Here is a 12,504-nt window from a genome sequence, read left to right as displayed (position 1 = left end):
GACTGAAACCTGGGATTCTTGTGGAGAAAAGGTCAGACAGTTCCCCCTTAAAGAGATTAGGCAAAACAGCCCTGCCAGGAGGGTGACCCATTGTCCATTGTCCTGAGACACCTGGAAATTACCCCATCAATAGCAGCTAGCTGGTCAGGTAGCACAGACAGCAATAGAGAACTCATCAAGAGCAATCAAGCAGCCATCCAACAATTAGCATAAGCCTGGGAAAGTCATCCTTCCCAAAGTGGCAAGTCCAGGGAGAAGTAGAATAAAGATCAGCACTTAGGGAAGGATAAGTTCTGAACATGGTGGTGGTGGTGGGAGCTCTGAACTCACACCTGCCAGTCCAGTCTGTGGATGCTTTGCACCCTTCCTGCCCAGACATAAGCCTGCTATCCAGAGTCTACCCTGCAGAACTCGCAGCTGGGCTCCCTCTTTCCCTCTCTCCATTTTCTGTGAGCTTCCCCATTGGCTAGGAAGCTCTTTATCTCTTTAGAAATATAGAGTAAGATTGGGATGCAACAGGAATAATGTCTACCCAGAAAACACCGGGTTGAACACTCATGCCCACTCTGTATTTTCTGCTGAATAACCTTCCTTCCTAAAGTTTTGGGTCTGTGTGTTGTGTGAGTCTATGTGAATGCAAAACCAGGTCATGTCTCCCTGGCAGTGTGTGAAATCCCAGAAAAAAAAAAAAAACTTTTTGAGGCAATCTGGTGGGCAAACATCTCCTTTTGACATGCATTGCTCCTCAAGATTACCTGGAGTAACAGCGCAAGTGGGATTCCACAATTATTTGGACTAGGCTCCCAGTGCTACTGGGATGGGGGCCTATTTTGGCCAAATTGAATTCAATTTCAGAGCAATTCATGGGATTTGATGTTGATGGTGAGTGGCATCAATGGCAAAAGAGATGGCATGAAAGGCAAAAAGAAAGCGGCTTAACATGCAACGAAACAGCAGAATATTGTAGTGCAGACTCTTGCTGCCAACAGCTAAGTGTCAGGAGAGGCATTTTATTCTTTTCAAATGGGGGAAATGGCACAAAAGCCATGAAGCCATCACACAACTGATGGTTGGTGGGAAGGAAGTGGTGCCAATGGAAGGGGTTTGGGACTGAAGGAGAGCCAACCTTGGTACCTGGGCTTGAAACTTATTGCCCTCGTACTTGGAAAGGTGGTTTGTCCCACCGGGAAGTGCAGCCATCTGCCAACAAGCTTTTTGCAAAAAATAGTGAGAGGCCTCTTATGTTTGACTAGGATCTGGAAACATGGTCAGAGGAATAAACAAATTACTTTCAATTGGCCAGCTTTGCTCTTACTTGGCCAGCTTTGTTTTGGTCTTTGACCTTTTTAATGGGCACATTTGATGGAACTTGTAAAATTTTGAATAATTTCAAAATCAGATTGATATTGGGAAAAAGGAAAGTGGTTTCTCAGAAAGGTCACAGCTGATATTTTTTCCAGTATCTTCTCTGTAAGCTCTTCTGTCTTTCTTTCATTTCAGGATCTTTTCAAACAAAACTCCTCAGAATCTCCTCAGGACCAGGCTCCTCTGACCAAGTGCTTAAGTCCAATAAATCCCATCCCATCCCATCATGATTTGATTTGTACCTCCCCTTTATACCAAGAAAAATGGTACTCAAGATGGCTTGCAATCATACATAGACCTGACTGAAACAATACTGAAACAAATGCATTGAAATTTGATTAAAACAAAGTCTTCACAGAATGAAAACTGCATCCAACCAGAAGGATGCCAGAGGGCTGCTCGAATCAAAAGGTCTTTGCCTGACAGCAGAAGGAAAGCAGTGAGAGAACAAACTTGGAGTTTGCTGAAGGGGTTGTGGGTGACATGACATATCTTACTCTCAGTTTTAGGCTATGTGCCCACAGCAGCTCAGAAAGAAAGGCTTAATGTTACACACATTTAAAGAATCCCTGGACCTTCAATGGAGCAAAAGATTAAAATGGTCCACCTATTAGGGATGACGAATGCAACATTGGTCATCAGCCACATGCTGTCATCAAGTGTTGACACCCATTGCCACCCTTGAGGACACGCAATTTCACTCCTCTCTCCAGCTTCTAGATGAAACCTGGCAGCTGCAAGGGTATAATTAGAGCATCAAAGATGAAAGTAAAGAGTGAAAAAGCCAAGAGTCAGCATCTTGGAGAGAGGAGCTTGTCTAAAAGCCACATGTGCCAGCAGATGATACAGTATAGAAGAGAACACAGCTACTGCCCTAAAGTAAAGTAAATAAACTGTTTGGGTTGTCATAGAATATATGGCACAAGCACTGGGAATTTGCACAATCCACCTTGACAAACTTGACAGCTTTCTGAATTTTGTACGGGGTTGGGCCTTAAAGAAGGGATTCTGACACTAGGGAAACTGCTACTGGGGAAACTTTCTGGCCAAGGGAATAGTCAACCTGATCTCTGTTGCTCCATAGCATCGCCATACAGGTAGCCTGTGCATGCGCATTGCCACCTTTAGCCCAAGAGGTTCGGGTGACATAAGGAGCCAATAAGATTCCATCTGTGTTTCCATAACTCTCAGTTTCAGGAGCTTATTGTGCAGGTTGGGCTGAGCTGTTACAGATGGTCTGGAACCTTCTTACTCTACCACCATTGTAGCATTCAGGGCGACTGGATGAAATTTATGGACATTTGATTTAGGGATGAGGGAATCTGTCACTTCCATGTTCTCCCACATTTGCATTTTTAAATCTTAAGCTCAGTTTCTCTGGAATATGAAAAACACTGAGAATTTTGGTAAATCATTATCATAAATTAACTGAAATGAAGTTCTTACTCATCTGCCCTAGCCAAATTTCTAACACTGAGCTGTTAAGATGAGGAACCCATTAGAATAAAGAGGTGTGAATGTTAATTAAGGACTAATAGGTGAAAACACAAGAATTCAAATCCAGATTTTTCAAAACACAGAATTCAAAATCCTGGGCCCAGAAGACTGCATGTGGCAGTGTTAGTTTCTGCCCCATTCATTTTAATTTTAAACTGAAGTTATTTTTGTTCCAGATGGGGAAAACTTTATGAGTTTTGGTAAGTGCTTCCTGAAACTGAACTGAAACAAAATTCTCACTCCTTAATTTGATTCTGGCAGAGAAGAGAAAGCTTCTCTTCACTCAACACGTGACCATTCCTTGACCACTGCAAGATGTAGTGGGGGCTTTTAAAGAGCTTAGGCAAATTCATGAGGGATCTGCCTCCCAATGGCTAAGTATGATGTTTAGGTATAGAAACGGAATGCCCCAAAGCACCAGTTGCTGCTGGGCAGCAGCAGTGGAAGGTTAATGTCCTCAGGTCCTGTTTGTATGCTTTGAACTGAGACATTTGGTTGGCCACCATGGCAGAGTGCTGACAAAAATGGCCTTGGTCTGGTCCAGCATGGCTTTCCCAATGTCCTTTTTTTTTCTTCTGGAACTCACATACATCCACATAGAAAGTACAGCAGATCTCTGGACATTTTGGACTTCAGCCCCTGCATTTCTGACCATTGGCTGTGTTGGCAGGGCCTTCTGAGAACTGAAGCTCAAAACCTCTGCAGACTGACCTTCTTCCTGCCCCTGCACCATGATGTAAAAATGCTTGGAAGAGAGTAAGATATGCACCCACAATAAGAAGCCATCAATAAAAGAAAGCTAACAAGTTTGCAAACTGATAAAGCAGGCTACAACTCCCTCCTTTTTTATACAAAGAACTTCATAGTCCCCATAAAGATTTAATAGTTTTCCCTTCTTTTTAGAAAATACAGATAAACACACATCAGAGTGAGAATGAATTAAGTGATTCATAGAAGAGCATTTCATTCTTTGACATTTTTTAAAGCAAAAGAAACCAAAATACATTACTCACCTGTTCATGTAATTATGAAGCTTGAAATATATAGCTGATGCCAAAGGATGGATTAAACTCTACTTATAGACAAATCATGTTTCTCCTGTATGTCTTCAAAAGCTTTCATTTTGAGAATTATTATTTTCATGCTGTTATGTAATTGCAATTTGAAGCAAAGTTGATTGGTTTTCCAGCAGTATATTTTATACAAATCCCTTACTTAAAATTCTTCTAAACCTACTCAGGTTCAAGGTGTGGGTATGTGGAGGGTGATGCTTGTCCTTGCAAAACAGACCACTTTCATGCCGCTTCAGAGTGACCCCCTAATCTGAATTTGCTTTCTTTAAGCCACAGAGAAGCTAATGCAAACCAAGTTTGCCACTGTTGTGTCTGCATAGCAGTTTCCGGCCAAATTTCATAGGCGAGCCACCAATAATTTTGCCCACGACAGGGAAGCATGGGCTACTCCTAAGGCCACAGTGGCCTGAGTGTTCTTCAGCTTTGCTTTATGGCCTCAGATACCTCTTATTTTGAACAAATAGGATCCCTTATTTCAGGCCATACCTTCTGAACATTTAGCCCAGTATTGTCTTGCAATGACAGTCCAGTGACTGTCTTTCTCACCAGTTCTTTTCTGCAATGTACCCATAAGTTTGGAATGGGTTGCCACTGGGAAGCCATCAAGTCCCAATGAAGGATCCCGAGGCCTATTCATTTATTCTGACCATCATCCCCTGACCATGATTTACTGGGTACTTCAGATCTGTGGGTGAAATTATGCTCTAGGTTTGTTGTTTTACTCTTGTTTACTTCCAGTGCTGTATTGTTTGTGAAACTGCTGTTGTTTTAAGAATGCTTTTTGCCTTATTACTGTAGCAGTTTATTAAAATTATAGGAATTTTACTGTAAAACACCTTCACAGAGTTTCTGACCTGAAAAGACACCGAGACATGTTTTAACTAAATACGCAAAGAAGGAAACACCTGCTCCAACTGGATCTTTTGCTCCTTGGCCCTCCATCTTGTTTGTGTCTGAGTCTGCTTAGTAATGGACACACCTATCTCTTGCATTGCTAGATGGCCTGGCTTTACTTAGCAATAACAGTCTGCCTCCCATCCCTATGTATGTGCATGGATACATATTTAAACACACCCTCCATCCTCACCACCATCCACCAGCTGAAGATAATTTTTAATATATGTTAGTCATAAGATGCCTCGGTCCTCTCAGTCTCTTGCAGCAAAAACCAAGCATGGCTGTTTCTCTAGGTTTTATTCAACAGAAACCTATAAACCTGTGTGGAGGCTATGGCCATACACCTTGTGATTTGGAGATACATTTTGCTTCACCTGTTCTATTCCTTGAAATTCGGAATGCTTCAGTCCATAGTCATCCTTCATCAGCCTCTGCACCTATCAGAAGCCCCAGCGAGACCAAAATGGATGTTGTGGGACCCATGGTCCCCTGTCCAACTGAGTGTCATCTTTTCAGCATGGTTCTGTCTGCAGTTTCTAGACACATGTCCAGAAAATTGCAGACTCTGATTCCAACTCAGCTTGCCTTTGAACACCCTAATCTTTCAGCAAAGTTGGGAATTGCCTGTGGTTCACTTCTGATTGTTTGGAAGCTGCTCTCTTTAATCTGAATTGGCAGTTGAAGGTCAGAAGCAAGCACCAACAGGATGGGGAACTCTACTTAAGTGGCTGTAAAGCTCATTCATGCTTCATGACCAAGATGGTGAGACGTATCCCTCAACCAAAGACCTCCATGGTGGCGATGCATGCAAAGACAGATGACTCCACTCAGCCATTCCATTGCCAAAGGGCTTCTTTCCTAGTCCACTGGTTTTGCCACTGTACCCTTCCTCCTTTCTTTGATATTATTAATACAAACATTAACATTCATACTGCAGTCTTGATTGCAGCCTTGGGGTCTAAGAAGGCTTCAGATAGTGACAGTGAAGTTGGCGTAAAACAGCGATCCTTGCAAAATGTGCCGCTTCACTATGTTTAGCTGGTCTCTTTGTACGAAAGTGTTGGGTGGGGGGTTAAATAGAATTTAGCCATGGTAAAGCAGCTTGCAAATCCCTTGCTACAGGGGCTTCAGGTCTGAGCAGTCAAACCGTTTCCATAATACCACTAGATTATACCAGACTCACCTCCTTCCACCTATAGTTGCTAATGTGCATCAAGGGTGGGAAGCCAGCCTTTAATAGGAAGGGGAAATGCAAGGCTTTTCAAATATATTCATCTCATGATGCAGAAAGTAGCGGATGCTCTCTTGCTCTCTCTTTAAAAATCATTTTTAAAAAATCACAACCCTTTTCCTGCTGCTTCTCAGAAAAATATATTGCATTTGCTGGCATAAAATATTAGTAGCCCTGTGAAAATAATATTTCTTTCCTTAAGTGAGACTCGAATGAAAGGATTGCGTGTACTCTGAGTGGAAGGGTAGGTAATTGTGGTGATCATGCATACATATATCCTCATAATTCAAAATATTTATTGGCATGTAAGTGTATTTAATGACAAGATGGGGCATTTATGTCAGCTACTTTTAACAGACTAGTTGTACTAAAAATATGCTAGCAGTTTTTTAAAAGTATATTGGAAAAAATGTGTTTTATGCTCTTTTGATACTATTTATATTTTATTTATGCATTGCATTGTATGATTTCTTGTGAACCATCCAGAGAATTTTGGCTATTGGGCAGTATAGAAAATAACAACTATGATTATGATGGTGTTGATGTTTAGAACAGTTTGATTATGCCTTATTGAGATAAAGCATGGGTGCTAATAGCAGGCATGTGAATGTCAGAGCTTGACTAAATTGCAGGCTGGTCACTGTCAAGACTGATGGGCCATGTAGTATAGCCAATGGGATGCCCATGGAAAGCAGGACAGTGGCTCCCTAGAAGCATAGAGGTTTCATGTGGGAGTGGCCATAAAGCAGAGAAAAGCAGCTATTTCAGGCAGCAGCTGCCGAGGGATGAAGAATGGATGGAGCCCTATGAAGTTTTCCCCGTGTTCTCTCCGGCCCTTTGCCCGGGTGGGAACAAGAAGCAAATGCCAGTCTGGTTGGCTTCTCTGGAATAAAGGGAGGTATGCCTCAGGCAGCAAAAGGTCATGGGCCAGCCCTTGTTGTAAATAGCTGTTAGGATTATCAGCCATAGATGGGTGTACTTTTCTCCCAAGAATTTCTCTAAAGCAAGAATGCTGGACCTTTCTCAGCTCAAGGGCTGAATTGTGTTTAAGAGGTGATCCTGAGGAATGTTTTCCAATGGTAGGGGGACAAATGGACTGGTGGCAAAAATGTTCCAAATGCCAACATATTAAAGGTCTTACTGCCAATAGCTGAGCCTCGGGAAGGGTATTTTGGTATTTTGAAGGTGGAGGGAGACTGTGGAGGCCTAGAATCATCAGGGATGCTGGTGGATCCAATGTTGGTGGAGTTTCTTATCCATTCCAGCTTTATCATGAGCTGTGTGGGAATCCTCTACTGCACCTCATGGGAACGTATTTTGGGGAAGGAATCCAGCATTGTGGGTAGCACCTGTAATGCACAGAATAATAGCTAGAACAAACAAGCAACCTCATTGACTCAGGAGTCATCCAGAAACTACTTTGTTACCCAAAAGAACTGGACTGGGATCCTAGGTGGCTTAGGATTGATGTCTCCATACACTTGATACCAGTGGGAAAAGTTTTAAAAAGGAGAGTATTTTGTTAACTAATAATCCAAATATTAACCAAAGGAGAACTGGGATGACACAGCTAAGATTTGCCAAGGACATAGGCAGAGTTCTTTAACATGCAGTGCAATGTGCTTTGAATTTCATGCATATACACACACACAAACACATAATGTTCTAATAAATTGGTAAGTAATAACAGTTGAGAAGTAAGGAGATGTACCATGCATTTTTAATAGAAAATATAACTAATTTAGAGCTGGATCCACTCCAAAGTTAAGGTGATATTCCCCAGTTTTATAATGAGTTTTTGTGCTTGCATGCAAATTCATCATGCGTGTTTTGCACCGCATACCACAAATGGAGCCACAACCTTCCTGTCAAGACTAAGTCTTCACATGTGCACTATTTCAGTTCATCCATGTACACTAACAGTAAAAATAGCTCAGATGGAATTTGTCTATATCCTCCAATTCTAGCACCTGGCTGAGAGAAGGACGATTTGATAATGAGAGGCAGTTTATAAACAAGCAAGCAAGCAAGCAAGCAAGCAAGCAAGCAAGCAAGCAAGCAAGCAAAGTAAGATTCTTATGGCACTTATGTAGCTCTTCCCAGTAGGGAAGTTTAGTTGCAAATAAATGGAGGCTTTTACCATTCATGGGTCAATGAAATCAATATTGTATTTGTATGTGTCTGCAAGGGCACTCCAGGACAGTGAAATAAATTCTGCTCACTTGGCACCTTGCAAAATTGCTATTTTTAAAGCCTCCTGTAACAAATTGAAGCTTGTATTTTAATGGCTACGATGGGGCAGGGGCTGGGTGGAGAAAATGACATTCTTAACCTGATTTGCACCATTTTGAAAAGAGATCATTCAGGCAGGTAAGAAAGTTGTCTCCTTGCATTTGATAACTATTTGTCAGGGACTATTTCTGTGCTCTCAGGTGTGAATGAAGACAAAAATAACTTCCTAATCTGGTTGCATCATTCCGGAATCCATTTAGAACTGTCATTGAAAGTTCAAGTTACCATGGTGCATGTTTTAAGGGCCAAAACAACAGAGGGCATTGGGGGCCATATTAAATAAGGTTGAGCACTGTTTGGAAGTGGCAAGTTGCCACCTCTAGAGTCCATATTGCTAGCACAAAAAATGCGCACTGTAAAAGAATTCCCCTCAACCCCTTAAAAACTCTGTGATATTCAAACCCTCCCTTTTTTATTCAAACTGTTACTACCCCTTGTCTTGTTCTGGAGTCTAATTCTATTAGTGTCTCTTGTATACCACCTGGGATCTATATGGATGCAGGGTGATTTAGAAATAATTTAAACAAACAAAACTGATGGTCTCTTGATTGGACAAGAGAGAGTTGAACAGAAGAGAGGTTCTGTGGAAATGTCCGCTTAGCAAAGTGCCTTTTCTCTCCAGTACATGCATTAGTTGACAAAGCCTATCCAAGATTTACTTTGGAATTCTTTTCTATGTTCCACATGGGTGGAGTGGGAGGAATATTTTACCCAGATTTTGTATTTTTTAATTTTTGTTTGTTTGTTTGTTTTAGAACATTGTGCCTTCCTTTAACTTCTTTCCTATTAACTTCTCCCCTAACTCTTTTCTCAGCTTGAAAATGCTGACAACTATCTGGGACTGGAATCAAATATTGAAGGCAAGTCTAAGATATTGGCATCAAACAACATCTGATGTCAAATTGACAAGTTTGTGCAGGAGTGAGAACTATGTTTGCTTGCCAGGGAATGAAACATCGCAATCCAAGGTACCGAAGAGTAGTCTTGGAATTTTAGTCTGGCTTTTCAAGGCTCCTCCTGAAATAGCTAGGATCCCTTCCCCACATCCTCATAGAGTTCCCATTTTCCCCTCTGCATCCCTATTGTGATTTCCCAGTTTTTCCCAAGTTTCTCTATAGTAAAAGGCTAACATCTTGAAACCTTCCTGAAAGCCTTCCCAAAGGCTTAGATCACTGACAATAAGAACTTTAGGTTAAAATAGCCTAGTTTTTTACCCCTTTCCTTTGCCTTTTTGTCCTTTGCCCTTGGGCCCACCCACCACTGGCGTGTCCCCCAGGAGCATCTCTGAAATTGAGTTCAGCCCTTGGGCTGAAAAGCTGTTGGTACCTCTGATCAAAATGTTTTGCCACAGAGACCACTGATTTTGCATGTGACCAACCAATCTTCCAAATGTGGGTTGACTCCACCCCAGTATCATGGAACCAGTTGGCTTCATCCCTGAACTAAAAAGGTCTGAAATGGCTGTCTATGCACACACAGTTGTATTGGCACTGGGCTTTAGGTATGAAGTTCAGCAGTGAAGTCAGTGGGGTGTGCAAATTTTGCCTCTGGGGTCAATGGCATGAGCCCACTGCCTTCTCCATGCGTACAATAAGCACAAAAGAAGATCCATGCTGAATCAGACCAAGGGTCCATCTGGCCCAGCATTCTGTTCACACAATGGCCAACCAGCTACCATGGGAAACCTACAAGCATGCCTTGAGCACAACAGCACTGTCCTTCCCATGCTCCTCAGCTGGTGTCTGTAGGCAGAGTTCCTCCAATAGTGGAGGTAACATAGCTAGCAGGACAAGAGGCCATTGATGGCCTTATTCTCCATGAATTTGTCCACCCCCCCTTTAAACCTATTCAATAGGATGTGGCCATCAGCACACCTTCTGGTACAAATGCTATAGTTTAACATAAAGTTGGGATGAACCCTTTTGGAATCCATTCCTCCAGCATCTGTGAACTTTCCTTCGTGCTTGACCAGGTTCTGCAAAATGAGCTGAGCCATAGGAAGTCTGTGAATATTGGTGGACCCCCACTTGTGCGACTGCTGACCTTCCTCATCAGGAAGCTGCAGGATATGAAAGAAGGGAAGCTTAAGAGGTTGCTCCAGCCGCCATTCCCGGCAACCAACCTTCTTACTTACCCAATGCTGCAGGTGGTGCAGCAGCAAGCTCAGAAAGGGGGCACAGTGAGCATGAAACCTGGCTGGCCTTCTCTGCAACGGAACGTCTTCTCTGCTTGCTGCTGCTGGTGGCAATGGCAAGCACAGGGGAGTGGCACTGCTGGCACAGCATGTGGGGCTTAATTCTTGGCAAAAGCCCTGCAAACGCTGGGCAGACTCACTAGGAACTTGGACTGAGAGCTGCTGCAAAGCAGAAAAGAAGCCGGAGAATCAAGCCCAAGGAATCGGAGAGATTCTCACCACCAAACAGATTCCTCACACATCCCCAGTACAACTATATGCAATGCAAAAAGGTACTTTATCTGTCTCCTGAATCTCCCACCAGTCAGCTTCATGGATGACACCAGGTTTGAGAATTATGAGGGACAAAAAAGGCCCTTCTGTCCACTTTCCCCATACAATTCATCATTGTGTGCACTTTTGTCATACCTTCTCCTGCTCATCTTCCTTCTCAGATAAACAGTCCCAGATGTATCCTTTCCTTACAAGAGAGCATTCTAGCCCCTTGATCATTTTAGCTGCCCCTTTTTGCCCTTTCCTCAATTCTGCAACAGGTGCAGTGAACAGAACTATATTTTAAGTCTAGTTGCACCACAGTTTTTTGCAATTAGAGTACAATACTGGCAGTTTTATTTCTGGTTCTTTTCCTAATTATGCCTCACAAGGAATTTGCAGTTTTCACAGCAGCCAGAGACTGGATAGACATTTCACCGAGCTGTCCACAACACATTCTCTTGTGTGATCAGATATCACTAGCTCAGATTCCACTCATGTATATCTGAAATTAGGATTTTTGCCCCAAAGTACATCACTTTACCCTTGCTTGCATTTTCCATCCCTACAGCCATAACTATGCATATCAAAGCACACCTTCAATTCATCTATAGACATTCCAGTTAAAGTGGAGCGAGAACTTAATTTGAATAGGAAGGACTGAGAGAGACAAAAGCTGAGTGTTTGCTCCATTTCCATAGCCAAGATGCGATTGTGAGTTTTTCTGTATGAGGCTGTTGATTGACTGTTAATTGTACCTTGTCTCTGCTTCTGGTTTCAGCACAGAATTGAGGTCCAAGCATTATATGAAGAGCATTTCCTTTCCAGCCTTCCAAGTACAGAAACTTTAGGTGGGACTGTCCTAGGGAGGAATGACACAGTTACACAAATCTTCCCAGATTGTAGGACACAGAACAATCAACTTCAGTACACCAGGTGCAGACTAGATACAAGGAAGAATTTCCTGACTGTGAGAGCAGTAGGAGAGAGGAACTAGCTGCCAAGAGAGGTTGTGTGTTCTTCCACACTAGAGACTTTCAAGAAGCAACTAGATGGTGATCTGAGTGGGATGGTGTAACTGGTGTCCTGCTCCAGGAGGGAGTTGGACTCGATGGCCTTCATGACTCCTTCCAACCCTACTATTCTATGATTCTATGAAGTGGGAAAGGAGCTTCTTTCTGAAAGTGAAATGCAAAGACTCAATTTTCCTGTCCTAGAAAAGGAAATAAAGGAAAGGGAAAGCTGAAAGTACTCTTTAATGACAGAAGCAAACTTAGGGAATCATACCATCATCAAAAGAACCTGTAAACATAGGGCAGTACAGAAATAAATAACATAGGGAAAAGTAAGTGCCTAATGCATGTCTCATGAAGAAAAGCCCTGCATTAGCTGATGTCATCTTGTGAAATTCCAAACTGTAAACCCAGTAAACATTTTGGAATACTTTCTCTCTGTGTGTGTGTGTGTGTGCATTTTACGAATTGCACTGACCTGTCCAGAGAATCTCAGCTGTTGGGCAGTACAGAAATAAAAAACAAATAATAACGACATAGACATTAGGAACAGATTCTTATAAAAGCTGGCAGGAGGTAGATTGGAAGCTGGTAGCAGATCAGCATTGGAACTGCCACATGATCAACAGCAACACCTTCCATTCCTCCACAAGGATGAGAAAGCTAAAACAAGGAGAGCCAGGCAAGGGA

At 42.4% G+C, this 12,504-nt stretch overlaps 1 long non-coding RNA gene across 1 annotated transcript in view; it reads left to right on the top strand.

Annotated features, from left to right (window-relative positions):
• Positions 1-11,805, top strand: part of LOC123020073 — a 177,607-nt gene extending 165,802 nt beyond the window's left edge. Inside the window, exons 6-7 of the long non-coding RNA XR_006414021.1 lie at positions 8,031-8,130; positions 9,170-11,805. This is a non-coding gene — a long non-coding RNA (uncharacterized LOC123020073). The remainder of the gene's footprint in view (positions 1-8,030; positions 8,131-9,169) is intronic.
• The last annotated feature ends 699 nt before the right edge of the window (positions 11,806-12,504 follow it).

This window comes from Varanus komodoensis, unplaced genomic scaffold, assembly GCF_004798865.1.
Source record: "Varanus komodoensis strain SLA01 unplaced genomic scaffold, ASM479886v1 scaffold13_3, whole genome shotgun sequence".
NCBI classification, from domain to species: Eukaryota; Metazoa; Chordata; class Lepidosauria; order Squamata; family Varanidae; genus Varanus; species Varanus komodoensis.
The sequence above is the reverse complement of the archived record's forward strand: the minus strand, read 5'-3'. Positions and strand labels throughout refer to the sequence as shown.